Here is a 14910-nt window from a genome sequence, read left to right as displayed (position 1 = left end):
CTCTCGCCATCCTGGAGGTCTGAAGTCTAAATCCAGCGTGTCACAAGGCTCCTCTACCTCCAGAGGCTGTGGGGGAAATCCTTCCCCACCTCTACAGGCTTCTAGTGGCTTGCCTGCCTCTGCCTCCACTTTTACGTGGTCTTTCCCTCTGTGCCTGTGTCTTTCTTCTGTCTCGAAGCTCCCTCTGCCTTTTCTTGCAAGGACGCTTGTCATTCGACTTAAGGCACACCCAGGTGATCAGGATGGTTTCATCTCAAGATTCAGAACCTAATTATACCTGCCAGGACCCCTTTTCCAAATAAGGTTACGTTCACAAACATGAACCTATCTTGTTTGGGGAGGGGGCATTCAATCCACAGCAGAGCTCAGTGGTCAGAGTCAGAAATGGAGTCCCCATCCTTTCACTAACTAAAATCACCATGACCCCAACCAAGTACATCGCGCCTATCTGGAATTGTTTCCCCATCTGGAAAATGGGGCTAGGCCACCCCCTGCCACATCTCTCCTCCTGGGGACAGAGCTGCAGGTCAGCGAGATCACAACCGGTGTTCCAACATGATGCCCGGGTGTCAGTAGTTCTCAAGCTGAGGACATAATTTAAGGGGGGAAAAAAATCATAGCTCGACTCCCCAAGTGTGAATTCCCGACTCAGAAAGACCCCTCAAGTCTGGTTCTATAGAAACTTCTTTAAGTTGCAAAGTTAACTACAGAGAAGGGTTACCTTTAGAACAGATAAAAGAACGTTGTAAAGATAACCAAAAGGAAAACAAAATTCTAGAGCTCAGCGACCACCCCCCACTCCCTGGGCACATCCCAGTCCCCTGGAGAAGCCTGGCCTCCCAGGTGATCTCCCACATCCCCTAGCTCTCCCTTCACCATTTGAAGCAGCAAGCCTCTCCCGCGTGGTGCGCTAACTTCCCAGACGCTGTCCAGATGGTCCAGGAGGCTGGGGAAGGCTCAGCGCGTCACTCTGGATTCACACGGAGAGAGTGTTGGCTTGGAAACCTAGCTGGTTTCATCAGAATTCCCTCGCGGGCACCATCAGAGCGGCATCTTCCACGCCAACCTGCATGCTTGAATCACCTGGGGAGGTTTAAAAAGGATAGGTGCCTGGGTCCCCCCCATACCCACTGCATCAACTCTGAAGATGGGGCCTGGTGTGTACTTGTAAAATCCTCCAGGATCAGAAGCCTCCAGACACAGTCAATGAGGCCCACTGATCGACAAGGTCCTTTTGACCTCAGGAAGTGACCCAGGCTCAGAATTCGGCACCAGCCCCAGAAGCCAGCACCCGACTCCACTCGAGCAGGGGATTTGGCCCCTGTCTGCAGTGGGAGGGCCTGGGGGCTGGCCTCTGCCCTCTGCCAAGCACACTGCACCCAGCACAGCACCCAGCTCACTGTGGGTGCGCAGGAACTGACTGCGGGACCCCAAGCACCTCTGTGGCCCCACTGTGTTGCAACCAGCACAGCCCATCCCTTGGTAAGGGACAGGAAGGAGCACAGAAAGCCGATGTGACTTGTCCAAGGCCACACATGGCATCCTGGGAGGGGCTTCCAGCAGTGGGGAGAGTAGGTGGTTCCGGCCCTCCCAGCAGGAAGGAGGAGGGCTCTGAGCCCCCGGAGTCCTGACCAGGCCAAAGCTGTTTCCCTTCTACCCTCCAAGCAAATGTTTATTTCCTGCAGGCCAAGATGCAAATGCCTGCGTTGATGAGAAAGTCCCCTTTGGGAAAAACGAAAGAAAACACAGCAGGCACTTTTCCACAGTGAAATAGTCTGGTGGGGAAGGGGGGCGATTTGCAAATGGTAGGTTGTGCCGGTCACTTCCCTCATGGGGGCCTGAGTCTCCTCAGCTCTAGAACGGGACAAGTGCCCCTGTCTGCCAGGCTCACAGCAGTTGTTCTGAAGATCCAAAGAGGTGAAACAGTGTTGGTGAGGCAGGGCGCATGATGGCACCCCTCCCTCTGGGCCACATCCCGTGAGCGCAGGGCTCCTGCCCAGGGACGCCTGCTCCGGGCACCTGTGCTGATGCCCGGTGCACGAGACGCTCCGCTCGGAGCCCAGTGGGCACCGCCCCACCTGCTAGGCCCCTGTGGGAGGTACAACGGTGTCCGCTTCCCACCGACAAGGAATCTGAAGCACAGAGAGTCGAGGGTGACGTGTCCGTGGTCATGCAGCCAATCAGACTCTCTCCTCTCCCATCCATCGAGAAGCGCTCTTCCCCCAACGTGCTGCCTCCAGGCCCAGCCTTTGCAGAGGGGGTGTCCGACCTCCACGTCCAGGCCCAGCAGTCGCCCTCTGCAGGGACCCGCCCTCCCTCCTGTGGGCTCCCTTCTGCACTCCTCTCTGCCCGGCCCCCTCCTGGTCCTTCAGGCCCCTTTCCTACCTCCTCAAGGTTATCCCCGAAGCTCCTCTACAGTCCAGGCCATCCAGTGGGACAGGAAACCACACATCACTTCTGGCTGTGTCTGCGGGAGGTCAGCTCCATCTCTGTCAAGGGCTGACCCTCTAGGTGGAAAAATGACACCTTAGTCTTCTCTGTTTCCCCCCTCGGGGCCCAGGCCAGAGAGGACATCTGGTGCGACCTGCTCTTTTTAAAGGGGAGGAAATACACCAGACCACACAGCAACGGCTTCTGGTGCTAAAACTCTGCGGCCAATGGGACAACCTCCATTGAGCGTTCAGAGGGGACGATGGGCACCAGTCGGTGATTTCACTCGGTATTACCCTTTCCATCTGGGGTACCGGTGTCCACACCGTAAACGGGACTGCTGCTGTGCCTGGGGCCAGAGGCCTGATGTGTGGCCTTGTGTGTAGCAGGGAAGGCTGGTCCCTGCAGGGCCAGAGAGAACTCAGGCAGCCGCCTGGAACTCAGGCCTCTGACTTTGGTTCTGCCCAGCCTCTGGCCCAGGCTCACTGTTTGGCTGGCCCTGCGCTGGGCTGGGGGGAGAGATGAGCCAGCACTGTCCGTGTCCCTTGAGAGGCTGTCACTCATGGAGTCCTAGCAGAGAGCTCAGGGCAGCTGCAGACAGCCTGTGATGGGGGCGGGGCCGGCCAGCGGCTCCCAGGAGGCTCTGGCGGGGACACTTAGGGGTGGACAAACAGTTGGGCTCCCAAAGGGGTGGCAGTGGCCACTTGACTCTTTCCATCCCCAAGAGTGGGGGACTCATGATCAGGGCAGAAAGAAGATGAAGACAGGGGTTGTTCAGCGACCTACAGTCCCTGTGGTAGGAGTAGGGCCTGTTTCTGTCTTCTGTCTCCACTGTGGTCTCCTCTGGTGCTGGCCTCTCTTAGAACTAAACTTTCCTTTTTGCAGTCGGGAAGTCCCCCCATGCTGCCCGCTGTCTAATCTGGTCATCTCTTCTGGATCCTACTGTTTTGTCTTTTTAAAGCTAACAATCGGGGCTCCTGGGTGGCTCGGTTGGTTGAGTGCCCCACTCTTGATTTAGGCTCAGGTCATGATTGGTTATGGAAGTGCAGGAAGGCAGAAATGGAGCTGGCATCACTATCCTTCAGTGTCCATTCCTGTCCTTTTAACTTTTCCATCGGGAGAGGGTAGGCCAGGGCGTGAGAACTCTTTCCTGACAAGAGAGGCCAGCTTGTGGTGGCGAGAGCACTGGCTTGGGAGTCTGGAGACCCGGGTCACAGCTGCCGTCCAGCGGCTAATATGCTGTGCGACCTCATGGGAGTGATAACCCCTCTGTGGGCCTCAGATTCCCATCTGCAAAATAAGGCGGTTCGGCCAGAACAGCGTCCATCTGCTTATTCCTGGTGGTTCACAAGAGGTTTTTAGGTGGTCCCTGGGGGAACATTTTGAAGTGTAATATGTGCGTAAGAAAATAATTTGTATCTCAAGTCTATGATTTCATGCATGTCGGTAGGTTAGGTCAGGATCGTGTTTATTTTAATAAGAAACGGCAGTTGTTTGAAAGAAATATAGTAGGTACCTCCTGGTCAGGTGAAGGCACTGAACACGGTCTTTGTATCTGCTGACTTTTAAAGAAAAAATGGGGGTTCTCATGTTGTGTTATAGCACCTTACAGTTTTCAGAGGAGTTTCTCTTTCTCCTGGGGTCCTCTGAGCGACCGTTGGGGTTAGCATTCCTGTTTAGCGCTCAGAGAGGGAAGTGGCCTGTCCAAGGTCACACAGCTCCTGAGTGGCCGAGGGCCTCTGGCTGGCTGCACTCTTTGCCAGGTGGCCCCAGGCCAGCCTCATCGAGTGGTGAGCGACCTTCACCTCCTCCCTCAGCTGGCAGTTGGAGCGCCAGGATTGCGTCGCGATGGTTCGTTGTGTGTGTTCTCTGGTCCTAATTTTTTTCAAGCAGGGGAGGAGGAACTGAAGGTGAAGAGTGACCCCCTTCTCCCTTCCTCCAGGCCTCTCTTCCTACATAGGCAGGAGCTTGTCCCGGAGCCCACGGGGGCCTGTTTTCTAGTCAGCTTTCTTGGAGGGATAATAGGTAGGTTCCTGTTATAGCCTATATTTAGCTCTGGTTAGCAGTTACTGATACATTTGGTTAGGGCATTCATTCCAGGCCAGAGAAGGCTCTTGCCCGCTTTCTCAACGGTTTATAGTGAAAAGATTAAAACATTAGAGATGGTGAAAGAACGATACAAAGAACTGCATTAAAAATAATCAGGCTACAGCACCACAGTTCGTGCATTGCATCAAATCTCATTTTGGCAAAAAAAAAAAAAAAAAAAGTTTCCCGGTGCACCTGAAACATGAGGGTAAGTACCTCTGAATCCCTGAAGGTTGTATGTTCTGGAATCCCGGCAGGACGATCGTGAGTTACTTGCCCGCCCCATCCACCAAGACCTACTGGGGCCTTGCTCTCTGCTTGTTTAGGGAAATTCACAACGCAGCTAGGGCAAGGCTTGCTGGGCCTGGGTAGTGATGTGGAATGCAGGGGTGGAGGGGGCCTGCGTGAGCCCTCTTCCTGTTGGAAGCCGTGCTGGGGACTCCCTGAGCGTTCACCCTTAATCACCAGCTGCACATGCTGGGCCCTGCGCCAGGCACTGGGGGAGGGGCTCCAAGTTGCTGCAAACCCCGGGGCTGGCTGTCCACAGTCCGCTTGGGCAGACCCGACATGCCCTGGCGTTGCTACATCACGGGGCACTCCGCAAACAACCAGTGTGTACAGCAGGTTTTCAGGAAGTCCGCGTGCCCAGGGGCATGTAGGGCGCACTCTTTTGTTCCCTGGTTCTGATGCCTGGGGCGTGGTTGGGTGGGGTCAGGAGAGGCCCTTTCTCCCTTGCAAGCTGGAGAACCCTGGTTGCTAGAGAAGCCTCAGATCAGTAGTCCCACAATCGAGTTGTGAAAGGGGAAATGAACTTAAACATTTATTTATTTATTTTGAAGTTTACTTATTTACTTTTTAGAGAGAGCGAGAGCGAGAGCGAGAGCGAGAGAGAGAGAGAGAGAGAGAGTGAGCATGAGCCGGGGAGGGGCAGACAGAGGGAGACACAGAATCTGAAGCAGGCTCCAGGCTCTGAGCTCTCAGAACGCAGGGCTCGAACTCAAAAACTGCGAGACCTTGACCTGGACGAAGGCGGATGCTCAACCGACTGAGCCATCCAGCCACCCCACTCCCCGCCCCAATTTTTTTAAACCCACAGAAAAGTTGAAAGAGTTTCAAGAACACCTGCATGCCTTTGGTTACCAATCGTTAACATCTTGTCTTAACATTTCTCTCTCTCTCCCTCATCTCTCTCTCTCTCTCTCTCCGTGCAATGCTTTTTTGCCAACCCAGCTGAAAGGAAGCTGCAGCCTTGTGACCTCACTCTTAGATACTCCAGCGTTCAGCTTTCCAAAAAAGGCATTCTCCCACACGCTGCCACTCTCCATCTGAAAAAAAAAAAATCACTGTAAAATAAAACCTCATCTAATCTGCGGGTCATATCCACAAATGTCCCAGTTCCTCAAATGTCCTTTGGGACAGATATTTGACTCGACCAGGATGCACTCAAGGTTCACACATTATCTTGGCTGTGGCGTGTCTCTGGAATCCCCCAATCTAGTTCAACCCCACTGCTTTTGATTTTTTGATGCCTTCCAGGCTGGTGATCTGCAGAACACCAGCGTTCTGGATTCGTTTCACAGGTTCCTTGTCGTTGGGCTCAGGCCACACACATTTCCCGTATAAGCGCCGCACAGGGGATGTGGCAGAAGGTCCGGGATGCTGCGTTCAGAGGCATATGATGTCTGGCCGCCGCACTGCCAGCCGTGCCAAGCCAGACCGCCAGCCCCCCTCTATTGCTAACGTGCATTTCCCCCTCGATGGCAAATGGGCCATGTGAATGTTCTGTTCGGTGAGAGAACTTCTGAAAGCAAATCTGAGCATGTGACTCCTCGTTTAAGTTATTTCAGCTATTTCCCTATTGCAACTTCAAAATCTATCTTGAGTCTGCCTGCTTCTCGCCACCTCCCCCTGCCCACCGTGGTCCCGGCCACTGCCGCCTGGCATCTGGGTGACTGCAGGAGATTCCTGACTGTTCTCCCTCTGCACCTCCACCCCTCCCCCCACACCCCCCAACCCCCACCCCTACCTACCCTGTCTCTTCCCAGACCAGCAGTCAGTTAGAGTAACTCATTTAAAAATCAAAGTCAGGGAGTGCCTGCCTGGCTCAGACTCAGAGCCCCACATCCGGCTCTCTCCTGTCAGCACAGGGTCAGCTTTGGATCTTCTGTCCCCACCTCTCTCTGCCCCTCCTCCCCCTCGCTCCCCCCATCTCAAAAATAAATAATCATTCAAAAAAAATCAAAGTCAGTCAGACCTTCCTCTAGAAACCTGTGTGCCTCCCACCTACTCAGAGCAAAAGTCAGAGTCCTCTTAGGGGCTTCAAAGGCTCCCCGCAGCTGCTGCTTTGCCCCACCCCTGCCCTCTGACCTCCTCTCCCACACTCTCCCCCTCTGTCACCCCGTGGCTGCTCTTCTGTGAGCACAGGAGCATATTCCAAGGTGTTGGTAGCTGCTTGACCGTTCATCCATACATCCCCGTGGATGGTAGAGAGCCCTCCACCTATGTCAAGTCTTTGCTCAAATGTCACTTTCCCTGACTAAGCTATTTAAACTGGCAGTCTCCCCCTCCCCCTCTCCCCCCATCCCCCCAGCCTCCCTGGCCTTTCCTGTTTTCTTCTCCATGGCACTTATAACCATGGCATACTGCGTTTTTCTTATTTGTCTCTCCCCAGCTAGAATGTGAACCCCCGCCCCCAAGAGCGGGGACTTTTGTGTTTGGGTCGCTGCTATAGCTGTGTCCCCCACCGCCTCTCGTTCCCCAAATAGCTGCTCTCAGAGTGTGCGCCTCCAGCCATCCTTGCGGGGACCCTTTCTAGGGGTCCGCGAAGTCAGAACCATTTTTATAGTGACGCTGAGATGTTGCTGGCCTCCCACACCTTCATCCTGGGGGGTGTTCCGCGGAGCGTTTCAGGGCACAGCGTGGTGACGTGGCGGCGGACTGAGTGGGGAGCAGCCGTCTTCCCATCAGCCCCCGTTGTTTGCAAAAATGTAAAGCGCGTGCCCCTCTTCTCCCTCCGTGGTTTTTGGAAAATCTTTTATAAAAAGCATGCTATGTATGTTAATATGTAAATCTATTGATATTTCTAAACGAGTTAATACATATTTAAAATATGTGTTTTAATTTCTTAGGTAGTAACTGATTGATAGATTTTTATGGACATAAAAATAAAAGCCCTGGGAGCCTCCACTCCAAAAAGAGTGAAAAGGAGTCCTGAGATGAAAAATGTTGAGAACCGCTGGCTTACAAATCCTCTCAGTGAAGAGATGTTGAGTGAATGGACATTTGGGTTTAATCCGAGAGGCCTGGCCTTGGTGGCCTGGTGGCTGCGGGCTTGCCTGGCCTCCTCTGTTCCTCCATCTACCCGTGCTTGACTCCAGCTGTGCCGACCTGCTGTTTCCATGGCACCTTCATGGATATCTGAAACCCCTCATCCACTTCAGAAATCTTTGCTTGTCTATTACATGCCTTACGTGGACTCAGTCCATTAACATCACCTTCTCCCGGAAGCCTTCCTAGATTTCACCGGTCTTGCCTGTGATTTAGCATCTGCTCCTCCCTGGCCCCTCTGCACACTCGACTCCCGCATTCTATTTCCCTAACTCTGCTACATTTATTGGTGAGCAGGTGTCTTGAGGGCAGGAACTACGTCTTCTCTTTTTATTCCCAGGGCTTGGTACATAATAGGTACTTAAGAAATGTATGTTGAATCAGTGAATGCTGCCTTGGAATTCAGAATAGGGACACCCCTTTCCCCGAATTATCCGTGAACCAAAGTGTCTCTAAAAGGGGAAATGGTTTCTGGCATCTGATTTGAGTTTTGAAACATCAGTGTTAGACGAGTACTATACCTTTGGGGAGCCTGGGTGGCTCAGTCGGTTAAGGGGCTGACTCGATTTCAGCTCAGGTTATGATCTCGCGGTTGGTGGGATTGAGCCCCTCCCCTTGCCTTGGACTGGGCTTTAACAGCCAGGAGCCTGCTTGGGATTCTCTCTCTCTCCCTCTTTCTGCCCCTCCCTCTCTCTCTCTCAAAATAAATAAACTTAAAAAAAAAACAAACAAAACAACCAAAGAACAGTCCTATATCTTTAGTGTGGAAGGAGAAATAACATTGGTTGAACACCTGCTGGGTGTCAGGAGCTTCAGGGACATTGTGGCTCATCAGGCCACCGTGAGCCGGTGTGGGCCCTACCCGCTTGTCATGTGGCTTCTGTGGGGAGGGTGTGGTCTGGGAGCTAAGCCACCACACGTCCTGCGAACCTGTGGAACTGATTCGGCGTAGTCTGTGAAGACTCTGAAGTTGTCGAGGTCAAAGACGGCATGGGTGCTGCGGGGTCCTGCCATCGTGGCCTGTGTGCAGTAGGGAATAAACAGCTGGAATTATTTGTTCAATGGGCATCATTAATACTGTAAATATCAGGACTAGTGAGGGCTTCCCATTGTTGGTTTCACAGGGGATCGGGAGTGGAGAGAGATCCCTATTGCTGGGGTGATCCAGAAAGGCTTCCCAGGGGAGGAGGGCTTTGAGCTGAGTTTTGGAGGATGGGTGTTAATTAGCCCCTTACACCTTTACTATTTCCAAACAACTCTTCATCTCCTTTCCATTGCTGCTGTAGGAGACAGCCCTGGGGTGCGTGTCTCGGTGGAGGCTGGGGTGGGGGGACCTCTGTCCCCTGCAGGGCTTTTTCTCATGCCGAATGTGACATCCTGGACCAGGTAGGAGAGCAGGGGACCCCAGGAGAGGAGACTTCGGGCCACATTCTGTCTGCTAGTGGCCGGGATTCTAGGCGGGGCTATTCTCTTGTGAGTTTTCATGGACTTCTAGAGCAGTGAAGGGATTCTAGAGCTTGTAGCCAACGCCCTCCCTTTTGGAGCAGGGAAACTGAGGCCCAGAGATAGGAAGGGGCTTGCCCAAAGTCACATGGGAGTCAGCGGCAGAGCTGGGATTATAGTCTCCCCTTACCCCCAGTGCTCCTTTCAGTGTGTGACGCTCTCCCCTTTTCTCCTCGTGTCTCTGGAGTCACGAGCCCTTGGCGTGGAGGCAGTTCTGAAGGCCCCGCACACACCCAGCACTGACACTTGTGTTCTGAATGCCTCCTCTGCCTTCCAACTCTAGTTCAGGGGCAGAGGGGGAGAGAACGAGCCGAGGGCCACATATATATAAAAAGCAATTCGATTCATTTTTTTTTCTTCGATATAAAACTATACCTCACGTTAAAAATAAGAAGCATGAAACACTTAGCGTAGAGACAACGCTGAATTTGTATACGCCCAACCCAGCCAGGTGACCCTTGGGAGGTGGTAGCCTGGCTGTGGGGCCTCAATGCCCTCTGCGCTGATGCTGGGAAGCCCTTCTTCTCTTCCTTCCCCTACCACTGCCCTGCCCTGCCCTGCCCTGCCCAGTCCTTTCCAGGCAGCTGCCTCCTTTACTGGAGCTTCTCCTTCCAGCAGCCCGGAGAGTCATGGAGAAGTGAGGTCACAGGAGACCCCCGCCTACTCCCCGACCCCATCCCTGAAGTTCCTCTTGCCTTTGCTTCAGGTTCTGAAGGATGATTCCCATGCTGTCTCTGGGAAAAGCCCCAGGCCAGTGGAAGAATCGGGGATGCCTGGCCCAATACCTGGTAGACATGTGTATGCTCTGAAAGGCTGCTGGGGCCTGTTGTCTGGGACAAAGCCCCTTCGTCACCTCTGTGAGCCCGTGTGTCCTTTTAAAAGGTCTGAGAGGTGGGGCGGCCTGGGCCACCAGACCCACTCCCGCCAACAGCCACAGCCCTGAGCCCAGGGTGCTGCTTGCAGAGGCCAGAGCTGGGGGGCTTCCTGTCCCCACTGCCAGGCCCACCTGTCCAGGGTGCATTCCAGGGCTCAGTGGCTTCTGTTCAGATTGGCTTCTGCTAATGAGCCCGCCTGGCTGGGGCCCACCTGGGGCTGAGATAATCACTCAGATGTCATGGGAACACAGCCCTGGGAGGATGTGGCTTCTGGCTCTCTTGGTTCTGACACAGTGAAGGCATGGCGGGGGGGGGGGGGGGGGGGGGGGGGGGGGGGAGGTCTGGAGAGGGAAAAAGGAAACCAGGGAGAGGAGTGTGTTGGGTGGAGGGGATCTGCCCTGGACTCTCCTTTTTTTGCCTTGGCTCTTTCCCCGGGTTTCAGATTAACCATAAATCACTCTGATCCATAAGCCGTGGAACGTTCTGTTCTAGAATGGGATCCCCAGGGTTTCTTCTTTGGGTTTCTGGGCATCCGAAGCAAGGTCATTTCTCAGATTCATCCCTCGGACAGGTGCATTGGGCCAGTGGTCCCTGCCCTCGTAGAGGGTCCAGGAGTGGGAACCCGCAATGGGCCTTTCCTGACTTCCCAGGAGGACCTGATTGCTGTGCCTGTTGTCTCAGAACATCCTTATTGGTTATCTGTTTTGCCACTCCCCACATGTCTGCCCCCCAACTTTTCCTAAGGAGAGGCCCAGCTAAGTCGGCTCTTACCCACAGTGCTCAGTACATGTGGGGGTTCTTAATTAGAAATTCCACTCTCAGCCATGGCTGCCTCTAGTAGCTGGGGCTGCCAGACCTCCCAGCTTAGCTCCCTCGTAGCCTGGAACGTTCTGTGTCCATGGAGGGGTCTTCTAAATCGAGCCTCTACCTGACTGCTGGGGACGGGAGGGGGCACAAAACAGACTGATGTGCCCACCTTGCTTCCCAGAGGTTTGTTTTCTGTGTTTTCCACCCCTGGACCTAGCTGGCGGGCCCTCCAGCCTTCTAGAGGCCTTTCCCCATTTCTGCCTGGAGGAGGATGGAGAGCACTGTTTATAGAGAAGTCATAATAAAGAAGACACAAAGAAGGAATACACCACGCCCATGGGCCAGAAGCTCTGACAGAGTAAAGATGTCAGTCCTCCCCAAAGAGATCTATGGAGTCAATGTGGTCCAGTCAAACCTCAGCAGGGTTTTTTTTGTTTTTTTTTTTCATGGAATTTGACAAAGTGATTCTCAAATGTGTATGGAAGAATTGATGCCCAAAGATATCTGGCCACTTGGGAAGAAGACATAAATGAGGCAATTGGCCTACCAGATGCCCAGATGTGTTACCAATCGGGAGTCGCTGGGACGGGGAGGTTTGTTTGCGGATAGCCAGGTTGACTGATGGACCGGATAAGGAGCCAGAAACAGACCTAAGCATATGTGGAACCTTAATGTATGACAACAGGGTCGTGCCAAATCAGCGGGGACAGGAGAACTGGATAAGAAGTGGTGCTTATTACATTACAAGCAAAAGCGGGCTGTGTCAGAGAATGTCATGGACCAAGGATTGCAATTAACCAGGTTCTCTGCACTTGATGTCTCGTTTTTTTGTTTTAAAGAAGTCCTGTCCAGGGTCAAGGCAGAGCTGTCAGCAAAGTCCGGTGATGAAGACCAGAGACTGGATCCTTCGCCGGCAGGAGGGGACAGCCACTGCTGCTTCCCCAAGGGCTGGCTTTGGTTTGGTTTCCCCAAGCCCGGGCTGACTGTGGGTAGGGCTGGGGCCAGGGCGGGACACCGGGTCGAGCACCCAAGGGCGGGGAATACTGCTCAGTGGTCCTGGGGTGGGGCTGCCAGTCTTCCGGAGGAGACAGAATGGGCCCTATGTCAACTTGGGTTGGGGACGCTGCCAGGACCTTCTGGATCCTGCTTGTCCTGCTTTCCTTAGGGGCAGGAGGAGTGGGCCAGCACGAGCTGAGCTCTCTTGGGGCAACTGGGCAAAGAGACTGTTTTCTGCTGAGTGAGGTCAGTGAATATTAACTGAACCTTCTCTAGCTAGTGGCTGGATGGTTAGGGCACATGGTTTTTAAATAAGGCTGGCCTCTGTGACTTCAGAAAGGACCCCTGCGGGGGAGTGGTGAGGGGCACACTCTAGGGCTGTGCTGTCCACTATGGTGGCCACGAGCTTCACGTGGTCAAATTCAAATTAAGCCCAACGAAATAAAATGAGAAATTTGTTCCTTAGGCACACGAGTCACACTTCGAGAGCGTGACAAGTGGCTACGATCTTGGACAGTAGCATCATCCTAGAACGCAGCGCTGTCCCGCTATGGGTGCCGGTGTATTTTGCGAGGACATCTCAGACCAGCCTTCTTGACCTGGTATAGCGCATGCAGGCTGCTGGTAAGCGTAACTGCTCTGTACGCGGCAGCGGGCTTCACTATTTTACCGGTGGAAAATGAGGCTTAAAGAGGAGACATGACATGGCCAGGAGCACCGAGCTGGTAACGGAGGCCCAGAACGCCAGCTCCCACCTCTTGTCTCCCCTCTGCCGCTCCTTCCAGCACCCCCGTCTGTCTGTACGGGAGAGAAGCTGGTACGAAGCCTGTGGAGGAGGGGGCTGTCTGGCCAGGGCCAGGCAGGATTGACCCGGGGCAGAAGGGCTGGTACATGTGAGGTTCAGGGTTGCTTGGCCGGATGCAGGGGCCCTGCTCACCCCATCTTATCTAAAATCTCTCTTGGGCCTTGGGGTTTAGCTACCCTTCACATCCTTTCAAAGCCGGAAACGCAGAAAAGTGCTTTGTTTGGGCCCAACAGAGAACTCTGGAGCCTTGAGTGCCTCATGAAACAGTTCCAGAATGGAGCCGTTCTTGGGACCTTCCAGGAAACACTCACTGACTCCTCCAGGAAGTCCATCCTGATTTCCTGACATTCTGTTTCTCCCCATTACTTTCTATGGAATTCCCAGAGCCCCCTGTGCCTCTCCATGGTAAGAATCGCAGCTCGCTTCCCATGGGCCAGGGAGGGAATCGTCAACTTTTTTTGTGCCAGAAACATTTCAGCTAGAGGTTAACAAAAGTAAAGGTATGACCTTTTCTCCAACCCCAGTTCAAAGACCCGCTGAATTCCATCCAGTGGACTGTAGAGGTCAATTCCCACCTCTCTGACCCCTATCTGAACCCCTATCTGGTCTTGTGACCCCTGTGACCTCAGGACCTGGGACATACTAGGTGCCTGGTATGTGCCTTTGGGGGTGAAACGGGTCTGTAAGTGCAGACATGCGTCAGCTGGGAGTGAGCTGGCAGACTGGTGACCAGATGCTTCCTGAAGGAGGAGACGCCGGGGCTGGAATGTCACAGGGCCTCCTGCTTCCCGGCAGCTGTGTGAAGCTGGGTTTCTCCCTGCCGAGAAGGAAACTGGTTCCAAGCTGCAGGGCTCAGCGGGAACCTTCAGGCCCAGTTGATGCTGGACCACGGGGCTCCTGCACAGCCTGTTGATGATGCCACAGGGCTTGCAAAGCCTGGGCCTTTGGGCCTGGCCTGTGGCTGCCAGCAGCATCCCCCCCCCGCTTTGGGCCCCACATGGGCATGGCCATGTGGTCACCCCCCACCCCCCCCACCCCCCCAGCTGTCTGTAGCTGAAGATGTCCTGCATGACAAATGGGCCATTTGCTTCTGGCTGGAGCTGGAATGGTCCCCCAGCAGCCTTGGGGGAAAGGCTATAATTAGCAGAGAGGACTGGATGGGATCGCATGTTCACAATGACAGTTAGTTTTATACTCAAATGCAAACATAAACCAATGTCATTGGATATGTAAATATCACTGGAAATCTTAAAGTTCCTGGAAAGGGGGTATGGCTGCCTCTCCCCAGGCCCACTGCCCCTTGATCACTTGAATGAGGAAACCAGAGCGGCCTGTGCTGAGTTGGGAGCCGCCTCAGGGGTTGTCTGCCAGGCCGCTAGGGGGGCTGGGGTGGCAGGAGAAGCGGGTGGGCCAGGAGAAGTATGCGTGTGACGACTCAGTGCACAGTGCTCGTGGAGCCAGGAGGCTTGGGTTAAGTTTGCCACAGGAGTTTTTCCTAGGGCTTTGGTGGTCTGGAAATGTTGTAAGGCTGACCCGCAGGGAAAATGCGATGCTTTGCAACAGGAGGGAGCTCAGACCAAAGGAAGTTTTGTTTCCTGCCGGCAAGGCTGTTCTGGAGTGGGTCCCGGGGCTCTAGGGAGCTTGTAAAAATAGAAGAAGCCACTGACTGCCTTTATGGAGAGGGCTGGGGTCAGTTCTGCTCTGCTGTTTTGGAGATGGTTTCCAAAGCAGGCTACCTTAACCCAGAAGCATAGCCTTAGGCAGGAATGAGGGACAGCCCAGATGTCAGGGCCTGGGTCCCCCCAGCCCAGAAGAGCCTGTTTTCCTTTAAAACAAGAAACAGTGGCATGTCTGGGTGGCTCAGTTGGTTAGGTGTCCGACACTTGGTTTCGGTTCCGGAAACGATCTTGCGGTTCATGAGTTCAAGCCCCGCATCGGGCTCTGCGCAGAGCCTGCTTGGGATTCTCTCTCTCTCTGTCTCTCTCCCTCCCCTGCTCGTGTGCTCTCTCCCTCTCTCTCAAAATAAATAAATAAACTTAAAAAAATCTTTAAAACAGGAAACACAAAATTCGCAGAAGT

At 53.8% G+C, this 14910-nt stretch overlaps 1 protein-coding gene and 1 long non-coding RNA gene across 2 annotated transcripts in view; one reads left to right on the top strand and one right to left on the bottom strand.

Annotated features, from left to right (window-relative positions):
* TSPAN15 (tetraspanin 15) overlaps positions 1-14910 on the top strand; it is a 49776-nt gene that overhangs the window by 9139 nt on the left and 25727 nt on the right. The gene's annotated exons all lie outside the window — the stretch shown is intronic.
* Positions 8589-9947, bottom strand: LOC132685346 (uncharacterized). Its single transcript, XR_009613059.3, has 2 exons — positions 9083-9947; positions 8589-8865 (listed from the first exon to the last, which is right to left on the bottom strand). It is a non-coding gene; the product is annotated as an uncharacterized LOC132685346 (long non-coding RNA).

Source organism: Panthera onca, chromosome D2 (genome assembly GCF_046562875.1).
Source record: "Panthera onca isolate mPanOnc1 chromosome D2, mPanOnc1 haplotype 2, whole genome shotgun sequence".
Taxonomy (NCBI): Eukaryota; Metazoa; Chordata; class Mammalia; order Carnivora; family Felidae; genus Panthera; species Panthera onca.
Note: the sequence above shows the minus strand (reverse complement) of the source record. Positions and strands in the feature narration are given on the sequence as shown.